This window comes from Sus scrofa, chromosome 10 (genome assembly GCF_054392235.1).
Source record: "Sus scrofa isolate SSC_HxYL_T2T_F1_AM1 chromosome 10, Sscrofa_HxYL_maternal_Yorkshire_Landrace_v2.0, whole genome shotgun sequence".
Taxonomy (NCBI): domain Eukaryota; kingdom Metazoa; phylum Chordata; class Mammalia; order Artiodactyla; family Suidae; genus Sus; species Sus scrofa.
In genome coordinates, this window is record NC_139392.1 from 25,364,062 (window position 1) to 25,391,050 (window position 26,989).

General features: G+C 44.5%; 1 long non-coding RNA gene across 3 annotated transcripts in view; it reads right to left on the reverse strand.

Moving 5' to 3' along the window:
• The window catches only part of LOC110255655 (uncharacterized), a 103,006-nt gene extending 83,336 nt beyond the window's left edge, over positions 1-19,670 (reverse strand). For all 3 annotated transcript variants that reach the window (XR_014818262.1, XR_014818263.1, XR_014818264.1), the window contains exons 1-2: positions 19,577-19,670; positions 139-241 (exon numbers count right to left, since the gene is read on the reverse strand). This is a non-coding gene — a long non-coding RNA (uncharacterized LOC110255655). The remainder of the gene's footprint in view (positions 1-138; positions 242-19,576) is intronic.
• Between the last annotated feature and the right edge of the window lie 7,319 nt (positions 19,671-26,989).

Here is a 26,989-nt window from a genome sequence, read left to right on the forward strand (position 1 = left end):
TGTAAAAAGTAAAATCTCATCTTCCTCCTCTCACTGCCTCTCTTTTTTTTGATGCTTTGAAGTTCCAAAATGCCTGTGTATGGCTCCCTAGGCATAGACACGGATCTTCAGACCAACCAAAAAGCACTTAGCACTTACCAGGAACTTGGCCACAGGTTGGAGCCGACGAGGGATAAAACATCAACAAGGGACAATCCTTGGCCTTGCAGAGCTTAAGCTTACATTCTCGTAAAGAGCTGGCCTACAAAACAGACAACATTACGGAATGCATTAGAATGTGGTCAATTGGAGTTCCCATTGTGGCGCAGTGGTTAAGGAATCCGACTAAGAACCACGAGGTTGCGGGTTCGATCCCTGGCCTCGCTCAGTGGGTTAAGGATCAGGCAATGCTGTGAGCTGTGGTGTAGATCACAGACGAGGCTCGGATCCTGCGTTGCTGTGGCTGTGGCGTAGGCCGGCGGCTGTGGCTCCAATTAAACCCCTAGCCTGGGAGCCTCCATAGGCCACGGGAGTGAGAAAAGGCAAAAAGACAAAAAGGCAAAAAAAAAAAAGAATGTGGTCAATGCCCAAGGAGAGACGGAAAGTGTTCTGAGAACACACAGAAGGAAAAGTTTAATTTAGGTTGTCCTGAGAGATAGCTTCAGAGTCTTAGGAAGTGGGTAAGATTTCATTTGGCAGGTTTAGAGGGGAAAACAAAATTCCTGAACGTGCATTGGTTCCAAGGCAGGGTGGTGATAAATGATGGAGTTTGGACACACAAGCACTGGATGTAGGACGGCTGAGAAAGAACGGGAAGGGTTAAGTTTTAGGGTAGATTGTAAAGAACAGATAGAGGACCCACTGGGATAGATTTTAGTTTGTATTTTGTTTTGTTGTTTATTTATTTCACTCACCCAGTATCTGTTTCCAGTATTCATCCTCCTTATCCTAGCAACAGCATCTGACTTTTCTTTTCTTTTTTTTTTTATTTGTCTTTTTGTCTTTTCTAGGGCCGCTCTGGCGGCATATGGAGGTTCCCAGGCTAGGGGTCGAATCGGAGCTGTAGCTGCCAGCCTACACCACAGCCACAGCAACGCGGGATCTGAGCTTCGTCTGCAACCTACACCACAGCTCACGGCATCACCGGATCCTTAACCCGCTGAGCGAGACCAGGGATCGAACTCACAACCTCATGGTTCCTAGTCGGATTAGTTAACCACTGAGCCATGACGGGAAGTCCAGCATCTGACTTTTCCTTTAAGGAACATCTCCTCCACAGTGATCAGCCACTGGCCTACTTGGGCTAAGAGAGTGTAGAGGAAGAGGAGGGATCCAGGAGGGAGCCTTCGTGTCCTCCATCATCTGATAACTACATGGACGAAGCAACCCATAAATAAGACGAAGAGAAAAAAAAAAAAAAAAAAGGAGTTCCTGTCATGGCGCAGTGGAAACGAATCTGACTAGGAACCATGAAGTTGCGGGTTCGATCCCTGGCCTCACTCAGTGGGTTAAGGATCTGGTGTTGCCGTGAGCTGTGGTGTAGGTTGCAGACATGGCTTGGATCTGGCGTTGCTGTGGCTGTGGTGTAGGTGGGCAGCTACAGCTCTCATTAGATCCCTAGCCTGGGAACCTCCATGTGCCACGGGTGCGGCCCTAGAAAAGACAAATAAATAAATAAATAAATAAGATGGGGGGGGGGATGTGGCAGAAGGTGGGAGCAAGATCAGGAGTCTTAGTACCTTGGAGGCCAAAGGAGGAAGTGTCTCTAGGAGTGTCCAGTCAACAGTTACCGTGGGTGAGAGGCCAAGGATGCGGCGACTAAAAATATTCATTGGGTTTGCCGACCGGACAGTCATTGACAATGTAAGAGAAGAGAGAGAGAAAGGTGTTCCTACCAGGTGCTAAGACTGGAAGCAGGGGTGAGGTGGGTTGGCAAGTACACAGAAGGTGAGGTAATGTAGACACCCAGAGAGTTGATTCTTTCCAATTCTTAAGGTAATTTAGCTGTGAAAGAACAATGCCTGATCAGGCAGGGACCCAAAGGGAAGTGGGGGTTGGTTTGTTTTTAATTAGATGTCCTTAGGTGTGATTCAAAACAGATAGGAGAGGGAGTTCCCTTTGTGGCTCAGCGGTAATGAATCCAACTAGTATCCACGAGGATGTGGATTCAATCCCTGGCCTCGCTCAGTGGGTTAAGGATGCAGTGTTGCTATGAGCTGTGGTGTCGGATGCAGACACGGCTCTGAGCGGGTGTGGCTGTGGCTGTGGTGGAGGCCGGCAGCTGTAGCTCTGATTCAACCCCTAGCCTGGGAACTTCCATGTGCCAAGGATATGGCCCTAAAAAGTGAAAAAGAAAAAAAAAAAAAAAAAGAACAAAAACAAATCACAAAAAACAGATGGAAGAATCTGATTGAGAGGAAGGGTGAGGATGCCTGAGAAAGAAGAAATTTTTGAAATAATAAATGGTGTGAGTATCCTGAAGGTGGGAGGGGGTGTGAGTCTGAACAGAGGTTAGCAAGTCCTTCCATGGAATGGGGACAAGAAACAGGCGCAGACAAAGAGAGAGTAATGGGTTTGGTACCAAGAGGAAGAGGGCATCCTCTAGCAAGGGCAGCTAGTTGCTCTCCACTGCAGGAGGTGCGAGAGTCATGTGGGATCAGGGGCCACGGGGGACAAGAGAGCAAACGGGGAAATAGAGCTGGAGGAGAGAAATAAGCTTCAACAAGTGCCTCCATGGGTTGATTTTTTTAAATACAGGTTTTTCAAACTTATGGTGACCAAAGGGGACAGGCGGCGGGAGAGATGGACTGGGGTTGGGGATTGGCATACGCACACTGTGGTATATGGAATGACTGGCCAATGGGGACCTGCTGAACAGCGCAGGGAACTCTATCCAACATTCTATAATAACCTAGAACAGATGCGAAAAACAATGGATGTGTGTGTAGGTACAACTGAATCACTTTGTTGTAGAGCAGAAATAATCACAACCTTGTAAACGAGCTATGCTTCGATAAAACTTCAAAAACTGGAAAAAAAATTTAAAAAGTACACATTTGTATTTGCACAGTGACGTGGCATACCCATCGAAGCAGCGATACGCAAGAAACAGATCTGGGGACACTTAAAAATTCCTCTCGCTCTTGAAAATACCATCGGTTCCGCCCAAGCCAGCACAACCCGCTCCTGAACAAGGGTGAAGAAAATGGCATGTAAAAGAATGCTCTTAACCCTCCAGCTTTAGACAATGTGCGGAGATCTGGGTACATGCAAGTTTGCCATGACAAACCGAACATGAGTTTGGAAGCCAACAACCAGGGTCAGGACGGCGGATCGCTTACCCATCACGCGAGAGAGGCATTATGCAAACTGCAGCTTCCGACCACCACACCAAACATTCAAATTTAATCAGCAGAAGGATACACGGATTGTGTACATAAATAAATAAATTAATTAAATAATTGCCTTTGGTGCTTGGCTCTCAAAGCCTTATTCCATCACAGGTATTTTAAAGGTATCATAAACAACCGCACACTAACATAAAGCTGAGCCTATACCTTGCAAAGCAATATCACCGATGTCTATTATCTGGCTTTGATTGATTATCTGCGTACCCCAAACCCAGCTAAGTGCCAATCCAGGCTGCACACGGAAAGCAGGGTTGGTTCTAAAAATGGGGCGGGGAGGGGGGGACTTTTTTTTAAAGCCAACGCATTAGTGGTTTAGATTTTTTGATTACGCTACATACTTGCCCTCTGGAAAAAAGGTGATTTTTAGGTTAAGGCTCACAGTAGCCGGAGTCGCCTGGACATGGCTGAGGTGTTTGTATGATTCTCCGGAAGTTCCTGGGATACAACCATAAAGGCACTTTTGTTAAACTGACACTCAGCAAAGGCTAAGAAACGGCTCTGCTGAGAGTGCTGAATTCAGGCGTATCTTGCTGCGTATCAATTTTTCACCACATCATTTTACGTCTATTTTTCATACCTATCAGTGATTCTGTGCTATTTTCAAACATTCTGACGTTTACCCTTCGCTCTTGTTTTGTTTATTTGTCTGTTTTTTAGGGCCACACCTGCAGCATGTGGAAGTTCCCAGGCTAGGAGTCCAATTGGAGCTACAGCTGCCAGCCACACCACAGCCACAGCACTGAAGAATCTGAGCTACATCTATGACTCACACCACAGCTCACGACCACACCGGATCCTTAACCCACTGAGCGAGGCCAGGGATCGAACCCAAAACCTCATGGTTACTTGTCAGACTCCTTTCTGCTGCGCCACAACAGGAACTCCGATATCTCATTTCAGCTTGCATTTCTCTGATTTTCAAGGAGAGAGTTTATATATGTGTGTATAATAGACATTTATATCCTTGCTATTTTGATAGCTCTTGAAGGCCTTCTAACAGATTTTTCATAGTTCGTCAAGTGTTTCTAATGTGCTCAGCAGATTTTCTTTTTCTACAAGAATGTCTACTATTACCACAAGCACAAATTAGGTGTCATGTACCTTTTACTGTTCATAGCACTAATGTTCATATTTGAGTTAATAAAGAATAAATTAATCAGCAGTTCTATTCTCTTTCTGAACAAGGCAAAGACCTAAAAACACGTTAATTTCTTCTATTTTTACCAGTAGGGTTTGTCTAGAATTTTAGTACTAATTTTTGTATTTCCCATATTAGTCATTGTGTATGTGTGTGTGTATATATATAAACACATGTACATGTATAAATAATATATGTATCCATACTATATATACACATGATTATATATAATTGTACATATATCATTTCTCTAATTTAAGAAACTATATATGTAATTTTATAATTATATATAATATATAAATATTTTATAAATTTTATAAAATATATAAATATTTTATATATTTTATAATTATGTGTCTATATTTTGTACATTATAATTTTATTATATATTACATGTTATACATTTATTATACATTATATATATAATATGTAATATTTCTCTGAACTATTTTCTGGGTTATTGTTGCAAAAGTATCTTCCAGTTCACCCATCTTCTCTTCAGCTGAAATCTGTCATTTAATCCATTCCCTGAGTTTTCTATTCTGCTGATTCTATTTTTTATTCCCAGAAGTTACTTTTTCTTTATCAATTTATCTGCTCTTTTCTCAGAGTGTCTTATTCTTTTTTGCGTTTTCATAATTTATCTGGTGGATTTAGTCATTTCAACAATTCTTATTTATGGCTTCTATCAGATCATTTCATTATATAAAGTTCTAGAGAGTATAATCCTTGCTTTTTATGTCCATTGATTTTTCCTTTAGGTTGTTCCTTTTTTGGAATTCCTATGACATTTTTGAGGTGATGTAAAAGTTCTGTACCTTGGGTTTTTTTTTTTTGGTTTTGCTTTTAGGGCCACATCCATGGCATACGAAGGTTCCCAGGGTAGGGGTCCAGTTGGAGCTACAGCTGCCAGCCTACACCACAGTCCCAACAACTCGGGTTCCAAGCCACATCTGCAACCCACACCACAGCACATGGCAATGCCGGATCCTTAACCCCCTGAGCGAGGCCAGGGATCAAACCCACAACCTCATGGTTCCTTGTCAGATTTGTTTCTGCTGCTCCATGACGGAACTCCTGTACCTTGATTATTGCAGTAATTAGAAGGCTATATACATTTGTCAAAACTCATCAAAATATTCACTTTAAAAGACTGAAATTGCACTATTCACCATAGCCAAGACATGGAAACAACCTAAAAGTCCATCGACAAATAAATGGACTAAGAAGATGTGGAACATAGACACAATGGAATACTACTCAGCCATTAAAAATAAACAAAACAATACCATTTGCAGCAACAGGGACAGAACTAGAGACTCTCATACTGAGTGAAGTAAGTCAGAAAGAGAAAGACAAATACCATATGATATCGCTTATAGGTGGAATGATATAAGTGATATGATATCACTTACAGCATGGAATATATGGCAAAAATGAACCTTTCCACAGAAAAGAAACTCATGGACTTGGAGAACAGACTTGTGGTTGCCGAGGGGGAGAGGGAGAGACTGGGGTGGACTGGGAATCTGGGCTAATAGATGAAAACTATTGCCTTTGGAATGGATAAGCAATGAGATCCTGCTGTATAGCCCTGGGAACTCTATCTCGTCCCTTGTGATGGAGCATGATGGAGGATAATGTGAGAAAAAGAATGTATATATGTATGTGTGACTGGGTCACTTGGCTGTACAGTAGAAAATTGACAGAACACTAAACCAACTATAATGGAAAAAATAAAAATCATTAAAAAATAAAATAAAATAACACAAAAAAGACTGAAATTTATAGTCTGAAAAAATTACCTCAAAAGTGACTTTAAAATGTTTTAAGGAGTGTCCTTGTGGTGTAGCAGGTTACAGATCCAGCATTGTCACTGCAGTGGCTTAGGTCACTGCTGTGGCACAGGCCTGATCCCTGGCTCAGGAATTTTCATATGCTGCAGTCACAGCCAAAAAAAAAAAAAAAAAAGACATTTTAACCCCAAATCCATATTGATACAAAATTTTATTTTAAAATTCCCACATGAGATTTTTTTTTTAATCTCAAAGCCAAAATAAAACCAATAAAACTGTCTTCTTTCTATGCCAGAGGGCGTTTTTTCCTACTCCACCATTTCAAGTACAAAAAAATACACTGGCGTATAGAATGATTGGCCAAAGGGGACCTGCTGTATAGCACAGAGAACTGTACCCAGTATTCTGTGATCATCTATAGGGGAAAAGAATCTGAAAGAGAATGGATATGTTATAGGTATAACCGAATCACTTTGCTGTACAGCAGAAATTATCTCAACCTTGTAAATCAATTATACTTCAATAAAACTTAAAAAAAAAATAGAGAACCTAAAGACAGAGAAAAAAATAAAAAATAAAGTGCATAAATCTATTTAGGGCTCCCCAGTGGGTTTGAATTTTTTTTTTTTTTGTCTTTTTTTTGTCTTTTTAGGGCCACACCCACAGCATGTGGAGTTTCCCAGGCTAGGCTTCTAATCCGAGCTACAACTGCCAGCCTACACTGCAGCCACAGCAACTCAGGATCTGAGCCGAGTCTGTGACCTACACCACAGCTCATGTTCACACCGGATCCTTAACCCACCCAGTGAGGCCAGGGATCGAACCCGCAACCTCATGGTTCCTAGTCGGATTAGTTTTCTCTGCACCAGGACAGGAGCTCCATGCATTTTAATGCTCTACTTCCAAGGGGACAAACGCTCCATCCCCTGTCCCCATGTGCATGTTACGGTCCCACCTCTAGGCTACTGAAAACTACAAAAACCTCGCTTTACCCCTGCAGGCAGGCACCAGCGCCGCTCACTCACTGACCACTCTGATCATCTTGAAGGAGGTGATTTAAAGGGAGTGGGGATAGTTTTCCACTCCCTCTTCCTATTTGGTGCCCGGAAAGACCCATCACTTTCTGAACAGGAGTTGTACTTTTTTTTTTTTTTTTTTGGTCTTTTTGCCATTTCTTGGGCCGCTCCTGCGGCATATGGAGGTTCCCCGGCTAGGGGTCGAATTGGAGCTGTACCATCCAGCCTATGCCAGAGCCACAGCAACACAGAATCCAAGCCGCATCTGCGACCTACACCACAGCTCACGGCAATGCCGGAGCCGAGTGAGGCCGGGGATCGAACTGGCAACCTCATGGTTCCTAGTCGGATTGTTAACCACTGAGCCACGAAGGGAACTCCCAGTTCTGCTTTAATACACGTCTCTGCATTGTATCTTACTTGTTTCAGAGTTTGCAGGGAGGAGTTCTCAAACTTTCTGGTCTGTTCTGCCATCTTTCAGAACCAGAAGTGCCTCCGTCTTCCAGTGCTCAGTGGGTGGCATTTATTCCACGGCCTCAGCTGCCAGTCTACAGGCTGATTAACTCTCCCAAATCTCTGTCTCATTTCAGCCCCAGAAATAAACTTCTAATTGACCAGGAGACATTCCTACCTGAATATTCCAGAAAAAATCTCAAACTCCTTCAAAACTGGGTTTATTTTTTTAACTAAGGGCATCACCATTCCAGCAATTTTCCACGCCAGACACCTCTCAGTTTTCCTGAATTTTCCACTCCTTTATCCTCTGTCAATACCGCAGTTCTATCCCTTAATGTTCTCTAGAAAAGCCCCTTCTCTCCATTCCCAGGGCTTTAATTGACACCTCCTTTCATAGTCCCCCAATGCTATTCTTTAGGATAACAATCCACCTTCCTCACTTTTATCTGAAAAAGACAAGTCTGAATGTCACACTTCTTAAAATCCCAAATAGGACTTCCCCTGCGGCTCAGGGCACAATTCCTCAGTGTTGTCTCTGCAGTGGCTCTAGTTCAATCCCTGGCCCAGGAATTTCCATATGCGGCAGGTGCGGCCACGTGTGAAAAAAATCTATATGAAATTCAGAGTTCCCGTTGTGGCTCAGCAAGAATCCAACTAATATCCATGAAGTTGCTGGTTCAATCCCTGGCCTTGCTCAGTGGGTTAAGGATCTGGCATTGCCCTGAGCTGTGGTGTAGGTCGCAGATTCGGCTCAGTTCTGGTGTTGCTGTGGCTGTGGTGTAGGCCTGCAGCTGCAGCTCCAATTTGACCCCCACCCCAGGAAATTCCATATGCCACAGGTGCAGCTGTAAAAAGAAAAAAAAAAAAAAGGAAATATGTTTGAACAATAATAATAATCCTCCCCCAGGCAGCACAAAGTTCCTCAGAAACTCCCAGGATGCACAATGCCAAATGCCACTTATCACGTTGTTTTGAAAACCTATTTAAATTTCTGTCTCCTCGGAGTTCCCGTCGTGGCTCAGTGGTTAACAACTCCAACTAGGAACCATGAGGTTGCGGGTTCGATCCCTGGCCTTGCTCAGTGGGTTAAGGATCCAGTGTGGCCGTGAGCTTTGGTGTAGGTCGCAGACACGGCTTGGATCTGGCCTTGCTGTGGCTGTGGTGTAGGCCGGCGGCTACAGCTCCGATTCAACCCCTAGCCTGAGAACCTCCTTATGCCACGGGTGCAGCCCTAGAAAAGGCAAAAAGTCCAAAAAATAAATAAATAAATAAAAATAAACAAATAATAATAAATTTCTGTCTCCTCTGTTATATACCATGAACTTCTCAAAGGAAGGGGTACTCTGTAGTATTTATCTTATCACTCCACATGCCTAGCACGGTCCCTGGCCCATCATAAACATTCTGCTGACTCATGGATAAAAATGGTCAGCCTTGCAATTTAAGAGGGACTCCGTGATCTATGATCTCACGCCATCCATCAAGGGTCAAAATAATTTCCCCTAGAACGACCCAGGCAAAATACGCATGTCCTTTTCCTCTTTGCAAGCCCTGGCTGGTGGGCATCCTGGAACATAAGACGCCCAGGGCTCCTAGGCGGCCGTCTGCAGCCTCGGTCTGTTTTTTAAAATTCCTAGGGATCCGTGCCCATTAACCTCTCTCAGCGCAAAGAGCACTTCAGCTTGACCAAGTTTAATGTCCATATAAAAATCAGAAATGCTACAAATTGCGGCATGCAGGAACATTTTCCCATCTCTCCTTCAGGCTCTGTCTGCCACCTGCATCGCGCATTCCCACCGCTAACCTGTGTCTGACCACTCTCTGCCCTGAAACCTCATTCCCCCGGGAATACTTGAATCAGAACTAATTACGGCAATAACTAAAATGGCCCTGCGAATGCACACGCCACACAACAAGGATACTTTTACCGGGTCACTTAGCCGTGGCATCCGAGTCTGTTAATGTGCCCTGCCTGACTTCCCGGGAGATGGACTTCAGAAAAGGCTGCCGTGGAGGTAAAAGCGGCCCAAAGAAACCTGGAGAAACAAGGAGGCAGCTCCACCTTCTCGGGAAGATGTTTTAAAACGACTCACTAATGGGAAGCAGAGATTTAAGAGGTTCGTTTTTTTTCAGAGCAGATGTCAAACCAAGGACTAGCTCGGTTTGGAGGTTCGTGTTCACCAGTTGGTTCTCTGTGGCTTCAAAACTGCTTCTGTTTAGAAAAGCAGCCAGAGGTGGTGCTCAGAGTGGAAAGCTGAGCTGGGCCTCCAGATAAGCAAGCTCCCCTGCTGGGTAGCACCCCCCTGAGAAGGAGGGGATTGGCCAGGGTCTTCCACTGCTCCCTCTCACTCAGTTATAAACCTGCTGAAAGAGACAATGGAATAAAATTCCTAATGCAGGATGAGTGTTTGGTTGGTTGGTTTTTGGCTGTGCCTGTGACATGCGGAACTTCCTGGGTCAGGATTGAACCTGGGCCACAGCAGGGATAACACTGAATCTTTAACCCCTGGCGCTACCAGGGAACTCCCTCAGGATGGTGCCACCAAAGCATAAAAGGAACCCTCTTGGTCTTCAACTAATATCATCAAGACGGAAGGCAATAGGAGAAAAAACAGGTAAAAAGTGGGGTTTCCTGGTGGCTCAGCGGGTTAAGGATCTGGCATTGTCACTGCTGTGACTCAGGCTACTTCTGTGCCAAGGGTTCAATCCCTGACTCTGGAACTTCCACATGCCTTGAGTAAGGATAAAAAAAAAATTTTAATAAATAAATGAATAAATAAATAGGCAGGAGTTCCCTTCATGGCTCAGTGGTTAACAAATCCGACTAGGAATGATGAGGTGGCGGGTTCGATCCCTGGCCTTGCTCAGTGGGTTAATGATCTGGTGTTGCCGTGAGCTGTGGTGTAGGTCACAGATGCGGCTCCGAGCCCACATTGCTGTGGCTCTGGCTTAGGCCTGAGGCTGTTGCTCCAATTCAACCCCTAGCCTGGGAACCTCCATTTGCTGTGGGTGCTGCCCTAAAATAATAATAATAATAAAATAAACAGGCAGAAGGCCTACAGCATGGTATTTCATATGCTGGACCATGATCCCAAACAGCCCTGGGCTTAATCACAGCCCTGCCGTTTAGAGCTCTGAGACTCTCGCCGACAAGAGAAGAATAGAGCTTTTCACTAAGCTCCAAAGAAACATAATCATTAATGAATTTAAACTGTCTTAGCATCTGCTCCTCTGTAGTACAAGGCAGCAAGTAGTATCTGAACCAAGATGGATCTATTATTTCCTTCTTTGGTGAATCCTGCAGAAAAAACTTTTTATAGCTGTTGGCCACTTGGTTCAATGACCAATACAAATGCAGTAAGCACCTTAAGAGGTTGGCCAGGCACCATTCACCTCTTCCTCTGACTCATGATTCCACCTTCAGTGAACCCTCAGTGAATCGAGTCTATGATGAGATTTTTCAGGTTCTATGATAGAGATAATGTAGTTGACTGTTTTTTGATTGGGTTGTTTGTTTTGCAGTAGCTTGTGAGACATAACAGATGGCCAAAAATACATGAAAAGATGCTCAGCATCAGTAATTATTAGAGAAATGCCAATCAAAACAAATCAAAATGCAAATAAGCTACCACCTTACACAAGTCAGAATGGCTATCATCAAAAAGGTCTACAAACAATAAATCCTGGAGAGAGTGTGGAGAAAAGGGAACCCTCCTACGTGGCTGTTGGAAATATTACCTTGGTGCAACCATTAGTAGAACAATATGGAATTTCCTTTAAAAAATAAATATAGAAGTATCATATGATCCAGCAATCCCACACCTAGGCATATATCCAGGAAAAAAAAAAAAAACACAATTCAAAAAGACACATGCACCCCAATGTTCATTGCAACACAATTTACAAAAGCCAAGACATGGAAGCAACCCAAATGTCCATCCATAAAAGGAAGGATAAAGAAGAAGTGGTACATATACACAATGGAATATTACTCAGTCAGAAAAAAGAATGAAATAATGCCATTTGCAGCAACATGGGTGGACCTAGAGATGATCACATGAAGTGAAGTCAGAAGAAGACAAATGTCATAAGATATCACTTGTATGTGGAATCTAATAAAAATGATACAAAAGAACTTATTCAGGAGTTCCCGTCGTGGCGAAGTGGTTAAGGAATCCGACTAGGAACCATGAGGTTGCGGGTTCGGTCCCTGCCCTTGCTCAGTGGGTTAAGGATCCGGCGTTGCCATGAGCTGTGGTGTAGGTTGCAGACGCGGCTCGGATCCCGCGTTGCTGTGGCTCTGGCGTAGGCCAACGGCTATGGCTCCGATTCGACCCCCACCTAGCCTGGGAATCTCCATATGCCGCGGAAGCGGCCCAAGAAATAGCAAAAAGACAAAGAAAAAAAAAAGAACTTATTCACAAAACAGGACAGATGTAAAGATTTCAAAACCAAATTTATAGTTGCCAAAGGGAAAGCATTAGAGAGGAGGAATAATTGGGAGGTTAGGATTGGGATATACACATTGCTATACACAAAACCATAAGTAATAAGGACCTACCATATAGCACAGGAAAATCTACTCAATACTCTGTCATAGCCTACATGGGAAAAGAATCTGAAAAAGAATGGAGATATATATATATATATATATGGAGATATATATATATATGATTCACTTTGGTGTACACCTGAAGCTAATAAAACATTATAAGTCAACCACACTCCAATAAATTTTTTTAAAGTCCTCACAAAAGTCATAGAAAATTTTTTTTAAAAAAAGATAATTTCCTTTTTTTTTTTTCCTCTGGCCACACCTGCAGCATGTGGAAGTTCCTGGACCTGTGCTACAACAGCGACCCAAGCCATTGCAGTGACAATGCTGGACACTTAACCCACTGTGCCACAACAGAACTACATGAAATGCTATTTCTTTCTCTTTTTTTTTTTTTTTTTCCGTCTTTTTGCCTTTTCCAGGGCCACTCCCGCGGCATATGGAGGTTCCCAGGCTAGGGGTCGAATCCGAGCTGTAGCCGCTGGCCTACACCACAGCCACAGCAACTTGGGATCCCAGCCGCATCTGCCACCTACACTACAGCTCACAGCAACGCCAGATCCCCAACCCACTGAGCAAGGCCAGGGATCGAACCCACAACCTTGTGGTTCCTAGTCAGATTCGTTAACCATTGCGCCACGACGGGAACTCCGAAATGCTATTTCTAAACTTTGGTAACATTCCCATGATCTTCAAATACTAGATTCTACCAAATTATCATCAATGCTAAGCATGTAGAATGTTAAAAAAAAAAAAAAAAAAAAGCATTTCAACTATCAAAGTTCAAATCAGGAGCTCAAATCAAATTTCATTTCGGTCCAGTCTGAAAACATTTTGGTGTTACGGTGCTGTGGTTTTAGAAAAAAGTGCTCATGACCAGTTCTGGTTTACACAGGTCGAGTAGGTTAAAACTGAAATATTTCTCCATTCGTTTGTGGTTAACTGATTCATTCATTGTTTCAGAAATTGAAGGTGGTCAGCCAGCCTCTGGTTTGGGTTCCTGGTTCAATTCAGTTCAAGATCCTGGCAAGTGCATACTCAGAAAAAAAAAAAAAAATGTACAATTCCTAAATTACCATGTGCTACATATCCTGGCTTCCTCAAAAACTACAAACCAGAGTTCCGTCGTGGCGCAGTGGTTACCGAATTCGACTAGGAACCATGAGGTTGCAGGTTCAATCCCTGGCCTTGCTCAGTGGGCTAGGGATCCGGCGTTGCCGTGAGCTGTGGTGTAGGTTGCAGACGCGGCTCAGATCCTGCATTGCTGTGGCTCTGGCGTAGGCTGGTGGCTACGGCTCTGATTAGACCCCTAGCCTGGGAACCTCCATATGCTGTGGGAGCGGCCCAAGAAATAGCAAAAAAAGACCAAAAAAAAAAAAAAAACACAAACCTCTCTTACTCTAGTAGGATAACAGAGAAACGTCCCAGCCAGAGGTGGACCTGTATGACGCAAAGCAGAGCAGAGGGCAGGCAACACCTAGATAGCAGAACAGAGAGAACCCTGTGGCTCTGCTTCCAGCAGAGGACAACCGAACGAACACGTGTCCTTTCTTGGGCATCAGAAACCTCTGTATTGGCAGCTCTCAACCGTGATGTCTAGATACAAAGGTGAACCTCTCTGAGGCCACATGTATCAAGCAGTCATCCACAAAGAACTGATTTTGTTCATGTGAGTATGTCAAGAAATACACACGCTCATTATAGACACACATATAAGGATTGTATACATATGGCCGCATCGATGAGTTATACTGTCACCTGCATTCTGATGGGGGTTCTTGTCTAGGCGCAACATGCATGGGGCTACAGGGCCATACATGTGGGCACGTGACAGCAGAGAGTTTGTTTGACCTTCCCTTATGCATGGTCATACCATAACACGAACTTGGAAATGAAGACGTGAAATTTGGACAAGGCGAAGGGCTGAGGCGGGTCCCCTGGCCCCCTAGGTTTGTATACCTGAGGCGTGGGCACGGCCCTGACAACAGCTGAGTCCCTAACCAATTTTTTCTTTTTTTTCTTTTCTAACTCATTAGAGTCGAGTTACTTACTTGTATTAGTTTCAGGTGAATCAGCAAAGTGAATCGGTCGTGCATATAAATAGATCCATTCTTTTGTCCCATAGAGGTTATTACAAACTATTGAGTAGCGTTCCCTGTGTTCTGCAGTAGGGTCTTGTATTTTATACAATTGTGTGTCTATTTTATCCCCACCGACCCAATTCCTCCCTTCCTCCAACGTTTTCTGCTATGGTCACCATAAGATTGGTCTTGAAATCTATGTGTCTGTTTTTTTTAATTTTTATTTTATTTTTTTGTCTTTTTGCCTTTTCTAGGGCTGCACCCCCGGCATATGGAGGTTCCCAGGCCGGGGGTCGAATCGGAGCTATAGCTCCTGGTCTACACCACAGCTCACGGCAACGCCGGATCCCTAACCCACTGAGCAAGGCCAGGGATCGAACCTGCAACCTCATGGTTCCTAGTCGAATTCGGTAACCACAGAGCCATGGCAGGAACTCCCTGTTTCTGTTTTATAAGTAAGTTCTTTGGTATCATTTTTTATTAGATTGCACACAGAAGTAATATTTGCATGGAGAACAACCACTTCTAACAAGATGGTGTCCCCTTGACGGGACCCCTCGAAATTCAGTAGATTCTTATTTTCATTCTAACTTAAGAGAAAAGGCGGATTTTGCTCAGTTCCCTCGGTCAGCACTTTATTCGTGTTTGCAATCAGACTTCAAGTTCTCCCACCTCGAGAGGAGGCACAGTACCAGGGGACCTTGCTGAATGCAAGTCTGCCGGAGCTTGAGCAATAAACACTGAGGAAGAAACCTCCATATTCCAAATGTGAACTCTGGATGGTGCAGCTGAAAGGGAATTTAGAAATCTCCTACTCCAGTGGTTTCTAAACTTATCTGGCCTCCAGAATCAGCTGCAGAGCTTTACAGAAATAAAAGGTCTATTGATTAAGCATCACCAGTGCCAGAACCTAGAAATCTAGGATTTTAGGAAGCTCCTTGGCAATTCTGATCATCTGTCGGATGCGGACACCACTGATCCAGCCCGCTCCCCCTTCTTCCATCCAGAATAATGCAATTACAGGCATCCCAGCTACTATGGGGTTATTGCTGCTGTGGACAGGAAACTGTCCTCCAGCTAGTGGCACGGCAGCACATAGCAATCGAGGAGATTAATGAACTCAAAGACAATCAATGTGCTCATGATTCACAAGCCAGTATGAATAACCTCGTGCAAACCCTTGTGCTCGACCACCAAGCAGGGGCAGAGGCCAGGGCTCCTGGAAATCAACCTCCCCTTCCCTCCCTCAGCCTTTTCCACACGGAGCCAACTTAGGATCTAAATGGATGAGCTCACCAAAAGCATTAAGATGCTTGGTTCTATCACTGGTTTTCATACACAAAATGGTTTCGCTCTTACTAAAAACCACGATGGAAAACCATATGGAGTTCCTTAGAAAACTGAATATAGAACTATACCATATGATCCAGCAATCCCACTCCTGGGCATATATCCAGACATAACGACAACCCAAAAAGACACTGCACCCTCCTGTTCACTGCAGCACTATTCACAATAGCCAAGACATGGAAACAACCCAAATGTCCATTGACAGATGATTGGATTAGGAAGATGTGGCGCATATACATAATGGAATACTACAAGCCACAAAAAGAGCAAATTAATGGAGTTCCCCTCGTGGCTCAGTGGTTAACGAATCCGACTAGGAACCATGAGGTTTCGGGTTCGATCCCTGGCCTTGCTCAGTGGGTTAAGGATCCGGTGTTGCCGTGGGTTAAGGATCCAGCGTTGCCATGTAGGTTGCAGATGTGGCTCAGATCCTGCGTTGCTGTGGTGCTGTGGCTCTGGCGTAGGCCAGTGGTTATGGCTCCGATTTGACCCCTAGCCTGGGAACTTCCATATGCCAAGCGGGAGTGGCCCTAGAAAAGGCAAAAAGACAAAAAAAAAAAAAAAAAAAAAAAAAAAAAGAACAAATTAATGCCATTTGCAGCAAATGGATGGAACTAGAGATTCTCATACTAAGTGAAGTCAGAAAGACAAAGACAGATACCATAGGATATCACTTAGACGTAGAATATAAAATGTGGCACAAATGAACCTACCTACAGAACAGAAACAGACTCACAGACCTAGAGAACAGACTTGTCATTACCAAGGGGGAGGCGGGGAGTGGGATGGACGGAGAGTTTGGGCTTGGTAGATGCAAACGATTCCATTTAGAATGGATCAGCAGTGGGGTCCCACTGTACAGCACAGGGAACTATGTCCGATCTGTTGGGATAGAACATGATGGAAGATAATATGAGAAAAAGAATGTATGTATATATGACTGGCTCACCATGCTGTATAGCAGAAATTGTCAGAACATTGTAAATCAACTGTACTTCGATTTTTAAAAATGCACAAAAATCACGTTTAGCCTCAAGCAATTTTGTTGCTGCTCGTTCTACGGCTGCTTGCTTCCAGAATTTCCAGCAACAAATGCTTTCACTTTAATCAACGTCCACACACACATCACACTTTTCAAATGACTGTGCGGCACCCTCCAGAGAATTTACTTATTGATACGTATTGCACCTAGTTCCCCAAAATGATAAAATGAAGTAAGTCAGCATCTGAAACCATCCCTGGCACCACGGCCACCAGAGCAGGCTGCTTGTCCTCAGCTCCTTTACCTCATTTCTGAACCCCAATCAAAGCCTCCACAGGGAAAAGTTTGGCAGCTTGAAGACAGAGCTAATCCCCTTATAAATAGCTGTTCTTCTAAATTGCCAGAAAATTGAATGGATTATAACACAATAGAGCTATAAAAGTTAGTGCCACCCTAATAAATGTCAACCACACGTCTCTTGTGATTATTTAATCTCCTTCAGTCAATTATATAAATCGTGTAACCTAACTAATGAATACAACAGGAAGGAGATGTAAAAAGATTCTTCTACAAATTACAAAGTTTATGAGCGCCACAGGCTTTCCTTGGAGATACTGTGGGTTCGATTCCAGATCCCCACAATAAAGCAAGTCACGTGAATCTCTTGGTTTCCCAGTGCATATAAAAGTTATGTTTATACTGTACTGTAGTCTATTATGAGTGCAATAACACTGAGTCTAAAAAAGCAAGGTACGTACTTTAATTAAAAAATACTATACTGCTGGAGTTCCTTTCGTGGCACAGTGGAAACAAATCCGCCTAGTATCCACGAGGATGCAGGTTAGATCCCTGGCCTTGCTCAGTGGGCTAAGGATCCGGCCTTGCTGTGAGCTGCTCTGTGGGTCGCAGACGCAGCTCAGATCCCGAATTGTTCTGGCTGTGGTGTAGGTCACAGACGAGGCTTGCATCTTGTGTTGCTGCGGCTCTGGTGTAGGCCGGTGGCTACAGCTCCGATTGGACCCCTAGCCTGGGAACCTCCATGTGCCTCAGGTATGGCCCTAAAAATACAAAAAAAAAAAAAAAAATTAACAAAATAAAGTAAAAAATACTATATTGTTTGGAGCTCCCATTGTGGCGCAGTGTTACCGAATCCAACTAGGAACCATGAGGTTGCAGGTTCGATCCCTGGCCTTGCTCAGTGGGTTAAGGATCTGGCATTGCCGTGAGCTGTGGTATAGGTTGCAGATGCGGCTCAAATCCCTCACTGCTATGGCTCTGGCGTAGGCTGGTGGCTACAGCTCGGATTTGACCCCTAGCCTGGGAACCTCCATATGCCATGGAAGTGGCCCTAGAAAAGGCAAAAAGACCAAAAATAATAATGATAATAATAGTACTAATTGTTAAAAAATGCTAACCATCACCTGAGACTTCAGTGAAGCATAATCTTTTTGCAGTAGTAACATCAAAGAGCCCAGATCACCACTGCAAATACAATAATGATGAAATTTTTTCCATTTCTGTGAGAATTACCACAATGCAACACAAAGACAAAATGAGCAAAGGCTGTTGGAAAAATGGTGCCCACGGTCTTGCTCAACGTACAGTTGTCAGAAACCTTCAATTTGCAAAAGGTACAATAAAGCAAAACAAGCTAGGCCTGTATTTACAGAAACATGGATATTTAGGGGACTTAAAAATCCTTGGGTCTGGAGTTCCCTCTGTGGCTCAACAGGATCAGCAGCGTCTCTGCAGAGATGGGATGCAGGTCTGATCCCCAGCCCAGCACAATGGGTTAAAGGATTCAGCCAGTGTATGGAGTTCCCCTCCTGGCACAGTGTTTAACGAATCTGACTAGGAACCATGAGGTTGCGGGTTCGATCCCTGGCTTTGCTCAGTGGGTTAAGGATCCGCGTTGCCGTGAGCTGTGGTGTAGGTCGCAGATGCGGCTCAGATCCTGAGTTGCTGCGCCTGTGAGGTAGGCCGGCGGCTACAGCTCGGATTCGACCTAGCCTGGGAACCTCCATATGCCGTGGGAAGTGGCCCTAGAAAAGGAAAAAAAAGACAAAAAAAAAAAAGATCCAGCCAGTGTAGCCACACTGTGGCTCTGGCTTGGATTTGATCCCTGGCCCAGGAACCCCATATGCTGCAGGGTGGCCAAAAATATGTATGTCTGTCTGTGAGTGCCTGTGCGTGCGCATGCGCGCACGTATTGTTGAATCTTGGCTCGTTTTAATTCTCCAGGCCCATTTATGGACATTATCATGCTTGAGCCTCACAGCAATTATCAAAAGCAGCAGCCCTGGACCTATGGAAGACCTAGCCTCTGAAGCAGGAAGCTTAAGTTTGAGCCCAAGGTCTCACCTTACTTGCTGCCTGAAAAATAGTTCCAGTCAGAACCCAATATCCACGGGGTTCCACACCCACATATTCAACTGATCTCGAATAGAAAATATTCAGAAAAATAAATGCCAGAAAGCTGGAGTTCCCATCCCGGCTCAGCTGTAGCTAACACAACTTAGTATCCATGAGTACGCGGCTTCCATCCCCAGCCTCGCTCAGTGGGTTAAGGATCCAGCGTGGAGATGAGCTGTAGTGTAGGTCACAGACGTGGCTCAGATCTGGCGTTGCTATGGCTGTGATGTTGGCCGCTCGGATTCAACCCTTAGCCCGGGAACCTCCATATGCCCGGTGCAGCCCTAAAAAGCAAAATAAATAAATACATAAATAAATAGGAATATGTTTGCAGAAAGAGCCAGTAAAACGTTTCAAAGAAGAGTAATAATAAGAAACTCTAGAGGTGATACATTACTCACCTTAATGGTCCCAATTTATCCATCCCTCCCGGTCTGCACGTTTTTTGCAAAGTGCCTCCGCCGTTCCTTCCATCAAGAGATAAGCTATACTTCCGGCAATGCGGGGCTGAGTTCAGTCATGTGACTTACTTTGACCAATGAGATGCTAGCAAACGTGCACAGACAGGTTTCACCAAGTGCTCTGCTGTGTGCTTCTTGTCTTGCCCTTAGCACTTAGCCTGTGAAGATATGAACCCCTGGGCTAGCGCACGGAGGAGAAAAGGGGTGCAGCCTGGGTACGGCACCTCCGCAGCCCACAGCCAGCCAGCCCCCGGACTAAGAATGATCCCCCCTGGGAGTTCCCTTTGTGGCACAGTGGAAAGGAATCCGACTAGGATCCCTGAAGATATAAAGTCTAGTAATGGAGCCAGAATATAAGGAAGGAAGTGCAGGGGAGCCGTCCTGTAAGAAGAAACCACAGTGCAAAGGTCCTGGGGTAGGAGGGACTTTGGTGTGTATGAGAGACTGAAATAAGGCCACAGTGGCAGGAGCATAGGAAACAGATGAGAGGCTGGCTCAAAATGAACTAAAGAGGGAGCTCCCTGGTGGCCTGAGGGTTAAGGATCCGGTGTTGTGTTGTGGCTTAGGTTCCATCCGTAGCCCAGAAACTTCCGCATGCCTTGGGCATCCCCCGACCCCCAAAAAAAATATTTTAAAAAATATACTTTAATGATTAAAAGAAAAAAAAAAAAAAAAACAGCAACACTCACACCTGAGCTTGATGCTGGGCGGGATTAGGAAGTGAAAGAGAGTTATCCTTGTGCCAGAATGAGGGGTGGCAACTCCTGTTTAGGGAAACCCGGGGAAGGGAGAGATGGATTGTGAGTTTTGTCTTAAACACATTAAGGCTGAATTCTCTCGGAAGCATTTACTTGTAGAAGTGCAGTAAGCAGTTCCATACGGAGTAGAGAGATGAGCTAGAGAAACAAACCAGGGTCTGTTACCAAAGGCCGTGCACCCGACAAACAAACCAAAAAGTCGAGTTTGGAGCAGAGAAAGGTTTGTTGCAGGGCCAAGCAAAAAGAACAGGACACCGGGTGGCTCATGCTAGGGAAAAACAAAAAGTTTTTAGGCACAGTTTGGAATAAGGGCTGGGGGGGGGGGAAGGGGGGCGAATTAGTTCTGCAGAGGAGCTCAAAGATATTGTTATGTATATTCCTTGAGGAGGAACCAGGACTGTGCCCCAAGGCAGCGCTATTGTTTCTAGCCTATTCCTCCCTTGTCACTGTATCCCCTCCCTCCCCTGATTAGCACCTGTTTGAACCTGTCTTATTTCATACAACTAAGAAACGGGGGACACAGAAGGGATTTGTACCCAGGAACCCCGACAGGATCCTACTTGGTTTCAGATGTCACCTGTATAAGACAGGTGGCTGCCATATGGGAAGCCAGGGGAAGGGCCCTCAGAACGGAGCTGTGGGGAAGATGAGTGGTCCCCAGATGGAGCCTTTAGGAAACCCAGAGCCTGATGGCTGGGGAGAGGCTAGACTTAGGATTGTGCCTGGGTAGGAGGAGAAAAGCCAGGTGAGACCAAAGTCACCGAAGCCAACAGCAGATAGAATTTCTGGAAGCGGAGGTCAGTGGTGCCCTGCTCTGTGGAGAAGCCAGTGAAAGGACGACCTCAAGTTGGCAACCAGGTGGGGATCCTGGGGCAAGAGCCACCAAGAGCTGAGGGGTGGAGGCTGACTAAGCAGCAGGGGACAGGCAGTCCTTGCCAAAAATGGGGCTGTGAGGACCAGGAGAGATTATAGTGGCATGTGATAGTCTGTCCCCGCTGCTCTGATGGATCGCTTGCCCTGAGTCTACCATACATTTGGTTTATACACAAAAATTTAAAGGTTATGAATATCATCAAATTCAGTCCCCCAAATGCTGTCAATAAGTAAAAATGCCTATTAATTTAAAGTCTATAGACCTAGAGAAGCTCATACTACGTAAGTCAGACAAAGACAAATATCATATGATATCACTTGTACGTGGACACTAATAAAAAATAATACAAAAGAACTTATTTATAAAATAGAAAAAAACTCACAGGTTTCAAAATCAAACTTATGGTTACCATGGGGAAATGGGGGAGGGATTAGGAGGATGGAAATAATACATACAGACTACTGTATGTAAAATAAATAACCCATAAGGACTTACTGTAGAGCACAGAGAAACCCACTCAATATTCTATAATGAGAAAAAAGAATGGCTAGATGTATATGTCTAACTGATTCGTGTTGCCATACCCCTGAAACTAATACAACGTTGTAAGTCAACTATGCTCTAATAAGATTTTAAAGAATAAAATAAAACCAAATCTATGGAAGATTTCTGTAACACCCGTAAATAGTCGTCCTCCTTGCTAGAGTTTGTAAGCGATAAAATAAAAAGTCAATTTTTTTATTGAGGGCAGTCTTGTTAATTTCCAGTGTTGTTTTAGTTTCAAGTGTGTGGTGCAGTGATCCAGTTATGTATATGTTTTTTTTCACATTCTTTTTCGTTATAGGTTATAACAGGATATAGAGTACAGTTCTCTGTGCTTTTCAGTACGTTCTTGTCATTTATCCATTTTATATATAGTAATGTGTATATGTTTATCCCAAGCTCCTAATTTATCTTGAACCCCACATCCCCTTTGGTAACCCAAAGTCTATTTTCTATGTCTATGAGTCTAGTTCTGTTTTGTAAATAAGTTCATTTGTACCATTTTTTGGGGGGGGGTTCCCCATATAAGCAATATCATATGATATTTGTCTTTCTCTATCTGACTTACTTTGCTTGGTATGATAATCTCTAGGTCCATCCAAGTTGCTGCAAATGGTATTATTTCATTCTTTTTTATGGCTGAGTAATATGCCATTGCATATAAGTACCACATCTTCTTCATCCATTCCTCGGTCAATGGACATTTAGGTTGCTTCCATGTATTGGCTGCTGAAGTAAATATAACTTAAATAGCCAAACGAGTTAAGGGACAAAATTTTCTTAGTTCAAGGCCTGACACAAATATCTATCTTCTACTCCTTTCGCTTTTATAGGAATAATACTCAAGTCAGAGACAGGATTTCCTGTTGTGGCACAGCAGAAACAAATCCAACTAAGAACCATGAGGTTGAGGATTCAATCCCTGGCCTCGCTCAATGGGTTAAGGATCCGGCATTGCCATGAGCTGTGGTGTAGGCTGGCAGCTGTAGCTCCGATTCAGCTCCTAGCCTGCGAACCTCCACATGCCATGGGTGTGGCCCTGGAAAGCAAAAAACAAAAAGAGAGATAAAGTCAGAGACAGTTGAAAATATTTGTGTGATTGATGTTGAATGCTCTATTTTATCAATATTCTCAATTGGATAAATTCCATTTCTACCTATTTCACCTCTTTCACATCCCTTTAATACTATACTCTTCCATAATTAATTATAATTAAGTTAATAGAGATTTACTAACCAAACATTTTACAAGATACTATTCAATAATTTGGGGCGTGGTAGTTTTTTTAAAAAAGACATTCAGGGCACAATTTATGCATATACACATATGATGCATGGGGAAAAGGATGCACAAAAATATTTGACTTTTTTAAGGCCACTAATAAATCAAAAGAAGGGATAAGTAAGTTCTTCCTGAAAATCTGCCTTAGCCCAAAAAGCAACAGCCATCATGGTGCCACCTGGCATTATGAATGCGTTTTATTAGGTGCATCGGGCACGTGAACACTAGATATTCCTGGAGTTCCCTTGTGGTGCAGAGGGGTAAGGATCCAGCGTGGTCACTGCAGTGGCTCGAGTTGCTGCGGCACAGATTCGATCCCTGGCCCAGGAACTTCCATATGCCAAGGGCACAGCAAAAAAAAAAAAAAACAGAAAGAAAAGTAGGTATTCCTGCTTTGCTCATTTACTGGACATGAACCAACTCCACACTGCAGCAAGTCCCTACAGATGGAGTCTGTCTAATTCCTCCTAAAATGTCCGAAATAAGAAAACACAGTAAGGAGAATGAAAGCTGTGCTGCACTAGGGCGCATTTGCATTTCTGACAAGTAAAGATTATTCAGTAATCCCTGTCAGGGCACCAGTAAGCCACAAGCATGGCCAGCTAATAAAAGGAACGAAGTCTTCCCTGTTCGTTGAACTCACGACCCTTAAGTCTCTTCTGGGAAACGGGATGAGCCTGCCGAGCATGTAGAGGCGCATGGACCACCAAAGTGAAAACATGGAGAGCCTTGTGGTCACCGTGGCTGAGATCACGGGTACCAAGTTCAGGCACTGAGCGCTTTATCTAGCCTTCAACTTTATGGAGAGGCGATGATGACATAAAGCTGGTTTTATCGCAGTTGTACATTTCAGCAAAACGCAGAGATAAAGACCCTCGTCTGATAACATCCAAAGCTGGAGTGCAGCGTGTGGCTTTCAACACTGAAACCGCATGGTGTACACTTTGCATTTTTCCTCCAGTGACTGATAGCACTCTCCAACCCCGTTTAAGGCCTGAGGCGGTTCACTCAGGGCCCCGAAAAGCCACAATGGTGTTGAGGTCCGAGGGGTGCATGGGTCAGGGACCAGGGGGGAAGCGGCACACTCCCATCAAGATCAGCTTAATCCACAGAAGTGTGGGCGCAGGGCAGGACCTGGGGGTGGTGACAGTGGCCATGTCCAGCACCCTAGCGACAAAAATATCTGGGGGAGGGAGGAGTCACTGGAAACTAGGGAGAGAGAAAGCTCTGCAGAAAAGAGCCCCCTCCAGAAGCTGTGGCTTCATGAGGGGGCACAGCCAGCTGCAGCCACCTGCACAGAGGAGGCTGGAGGGGTTCCCAGCCTCTCTTCCCTCTGCTCCCCAGCAGGTGGCATTGACTGAATCTCACCAGCATCCCAGGGCCCAAGCAGCACAGAGTAGCAGGGAGCTTGGATCTGAAGGGGCAAATGAAAGATGCCCAACATAAGTGGAAAGACAGAATTATTGTTTTCAATAACCTCTAGTACTGCCTAAGTCTTTATATCAGCAATTCCCTAGATGACAGTATCTGCTCAGTGTCCTCTCCAGCAGGGCCAGTTCTAACATAAGAGTGCGTGAAGGATATTAATCTCCACCAGTCAGTTTCCTGAAGCATTTCTAGGTAACAGTATCTCCTGCTTCCCCATAAAAATCAAGAATTCTCACTTCAGGAGGAGTTCCCTGGTGGTCTAGGGGTGATGATTTGGCACTTTCACTATGGCAGCCTGGGTTCCATCCCTGGTCTGGGAACTGAAATCCCACATCCAGCCACTTCATGCTGAGGCCAAAAAATAAAAATCTCACTTCAATCTCCAGAAGAATATTTATTTTCGTCCCACCAAGAAGGCCTATTGTTGAGTGGTGACATTTTTTTTAAAGAGAATAATTAGAGCTCTCGATTTTTCCTTTTACAAATCAGGTGAGCAGTGTACTTACTCCAAACGATGGCAGTTTTTTGGCTGCTTGTGAACCCTGGAAATATTGATCAGTTCAGAATATTCGGACGCTTGCATCTCCTGAATTTGCTTACTGCAGCCCTTCTTCCTGGTCGGTCAGGAGAGCTCCAGCAATTTTGTTATCATGATAAATTACCTTCCCCGTAGGTCACTCTTTTTTACCTAAAGTCACAATTTGCTCCTTCCTCTAGGTCACAACCTGATTTTTCAGGGTGATAGATTTATTGCTTGCTTCGTGCTCCAAAAACCAAATCGCCAGCATTGCTCAAAATACAGTCTGTCACAGTAACTTCAGCTGTTTCCCAGTGGGAGTGAGATCCAGCATTCCTGTTCCTGTTTGCCTGTGGTAGAGAGAAGGGCCATTTCCACATTTCTGTGGATCTGGGCTGAAAGGATGGCGGTTCAGTATAAGCCAAGCTGCCCGTTGAAGCAATTGATGAGCAAGTATTGCCGGCATGGTCTTGGGGGAGCTTTCCTTCTTTTTTTTTTTTTTTTTTTTTTGGTCTTTTGTCCTTTTAGGACTGCACCTGCAGCATATGGAGGTTCCCAGGACAGGGATCTAATCAGAGTTGTAGCCGCTAGCTTACACCACAGCCACTGCAACTCGGGATCCGAACCGCATCTGCGACCTACACCACAGCTCACGGCAATGCCGGATCCTTAACCCACTGAGCAAGGGCAGGGATCGAACCCGCAACCTCATGGTTCCTAGTCGGATTCGTTTCTGCTGCACCTCAACGGGAACTCTGAGCTTTCCTTCTTTTGAGGAAGCTCAAAAAATAGAACAAACAGCTGCTTCTGAACTCCCAAGAAGGCCTTTCCACCCATAGCACCTTCTCCTCGGTCCTCGTAAAAGCCCACGTCCCCCATCAAAATCCCTCAAACCGGAGACTGAAACTGTGATGCTACCGAGGTCAGGTTAGGTCACAGTGCAGAGCTCACGCAATGGAAAGCAGACCAAAGAGATGAGCAATACTTCCAGGACTGTTCGTCAAACATCCACCCTCCGTCTCCCAGGCTTCCTCCCCAGGCTGCCTGGTGGGTTTGCTGCAGACAGAGCCCTGCACCCTGGTCTGCTCTGCCCTGGGGGCTCGAAATTCACTGCTTCCACTGGAAGCTTCAGCCCTGTGCTCACGGGGGTCTCCTCTGGCTGGTCTCTGATGCAGCCCAGCACCCTGTGTACTATATTCCTCTACCCTTTAACCCAAATTCCCCAAAGTCTGCATCCTTTTCTTTGTTTGTTTGTTTGTTTAGGGCCACACCTCAGCATGTGGAGGGTCCCAGGCTAGGGGTTTAATTGGAGCTAGAGCTGCCGGCCGACCCCAGAGCCACAGCAACACCAGATCCGAGCCACGTCTGCCACCTACACCACAGCTCAGGGCCACGCCAGATCCTTAACCCACTAAGTGAGGCCAGAGATTGGATCTGCATCCTCATGGATGCTAGTTGGATTCATTTCCACTGAACCACAATGGGAACTCCCTGCATCCTTTTCTTATAGCCCAGATCCCAATTCAGTGGCATCACAATCAACCAGAAAAAAACTTCTAGAGCCTTCTCTCTTGGCTCATCCATCTGAAAATATCAGAAATCCTAAAATATGCCTCAGATCTGTAAGAGTGTGGCATCTGTGTACAATGGACTATTATAGCACCACAGTAAAAAATCATAAGTAAATGAAAAATTAAATAAATATATAAACACTAAAAGGGGGGGAAGACATCTGCAGGTTTCATGGTGGATGGACCTCAACAACATAATATTGAAAGGGGAAAAGGCACAATTGTTGCATATTGTAGGATTCTGCTTATATGGCGTATGAAACAGGCAAGGAGCTCCCATTGTGGGTCCGTGGAAACAATTCCAACTAGGAACCATGAGGTTGCAGGTTTGATCCCTGGCCTGGCTCAGTGGATTAAGGATCCGGCGCTGCCATGAGCTGT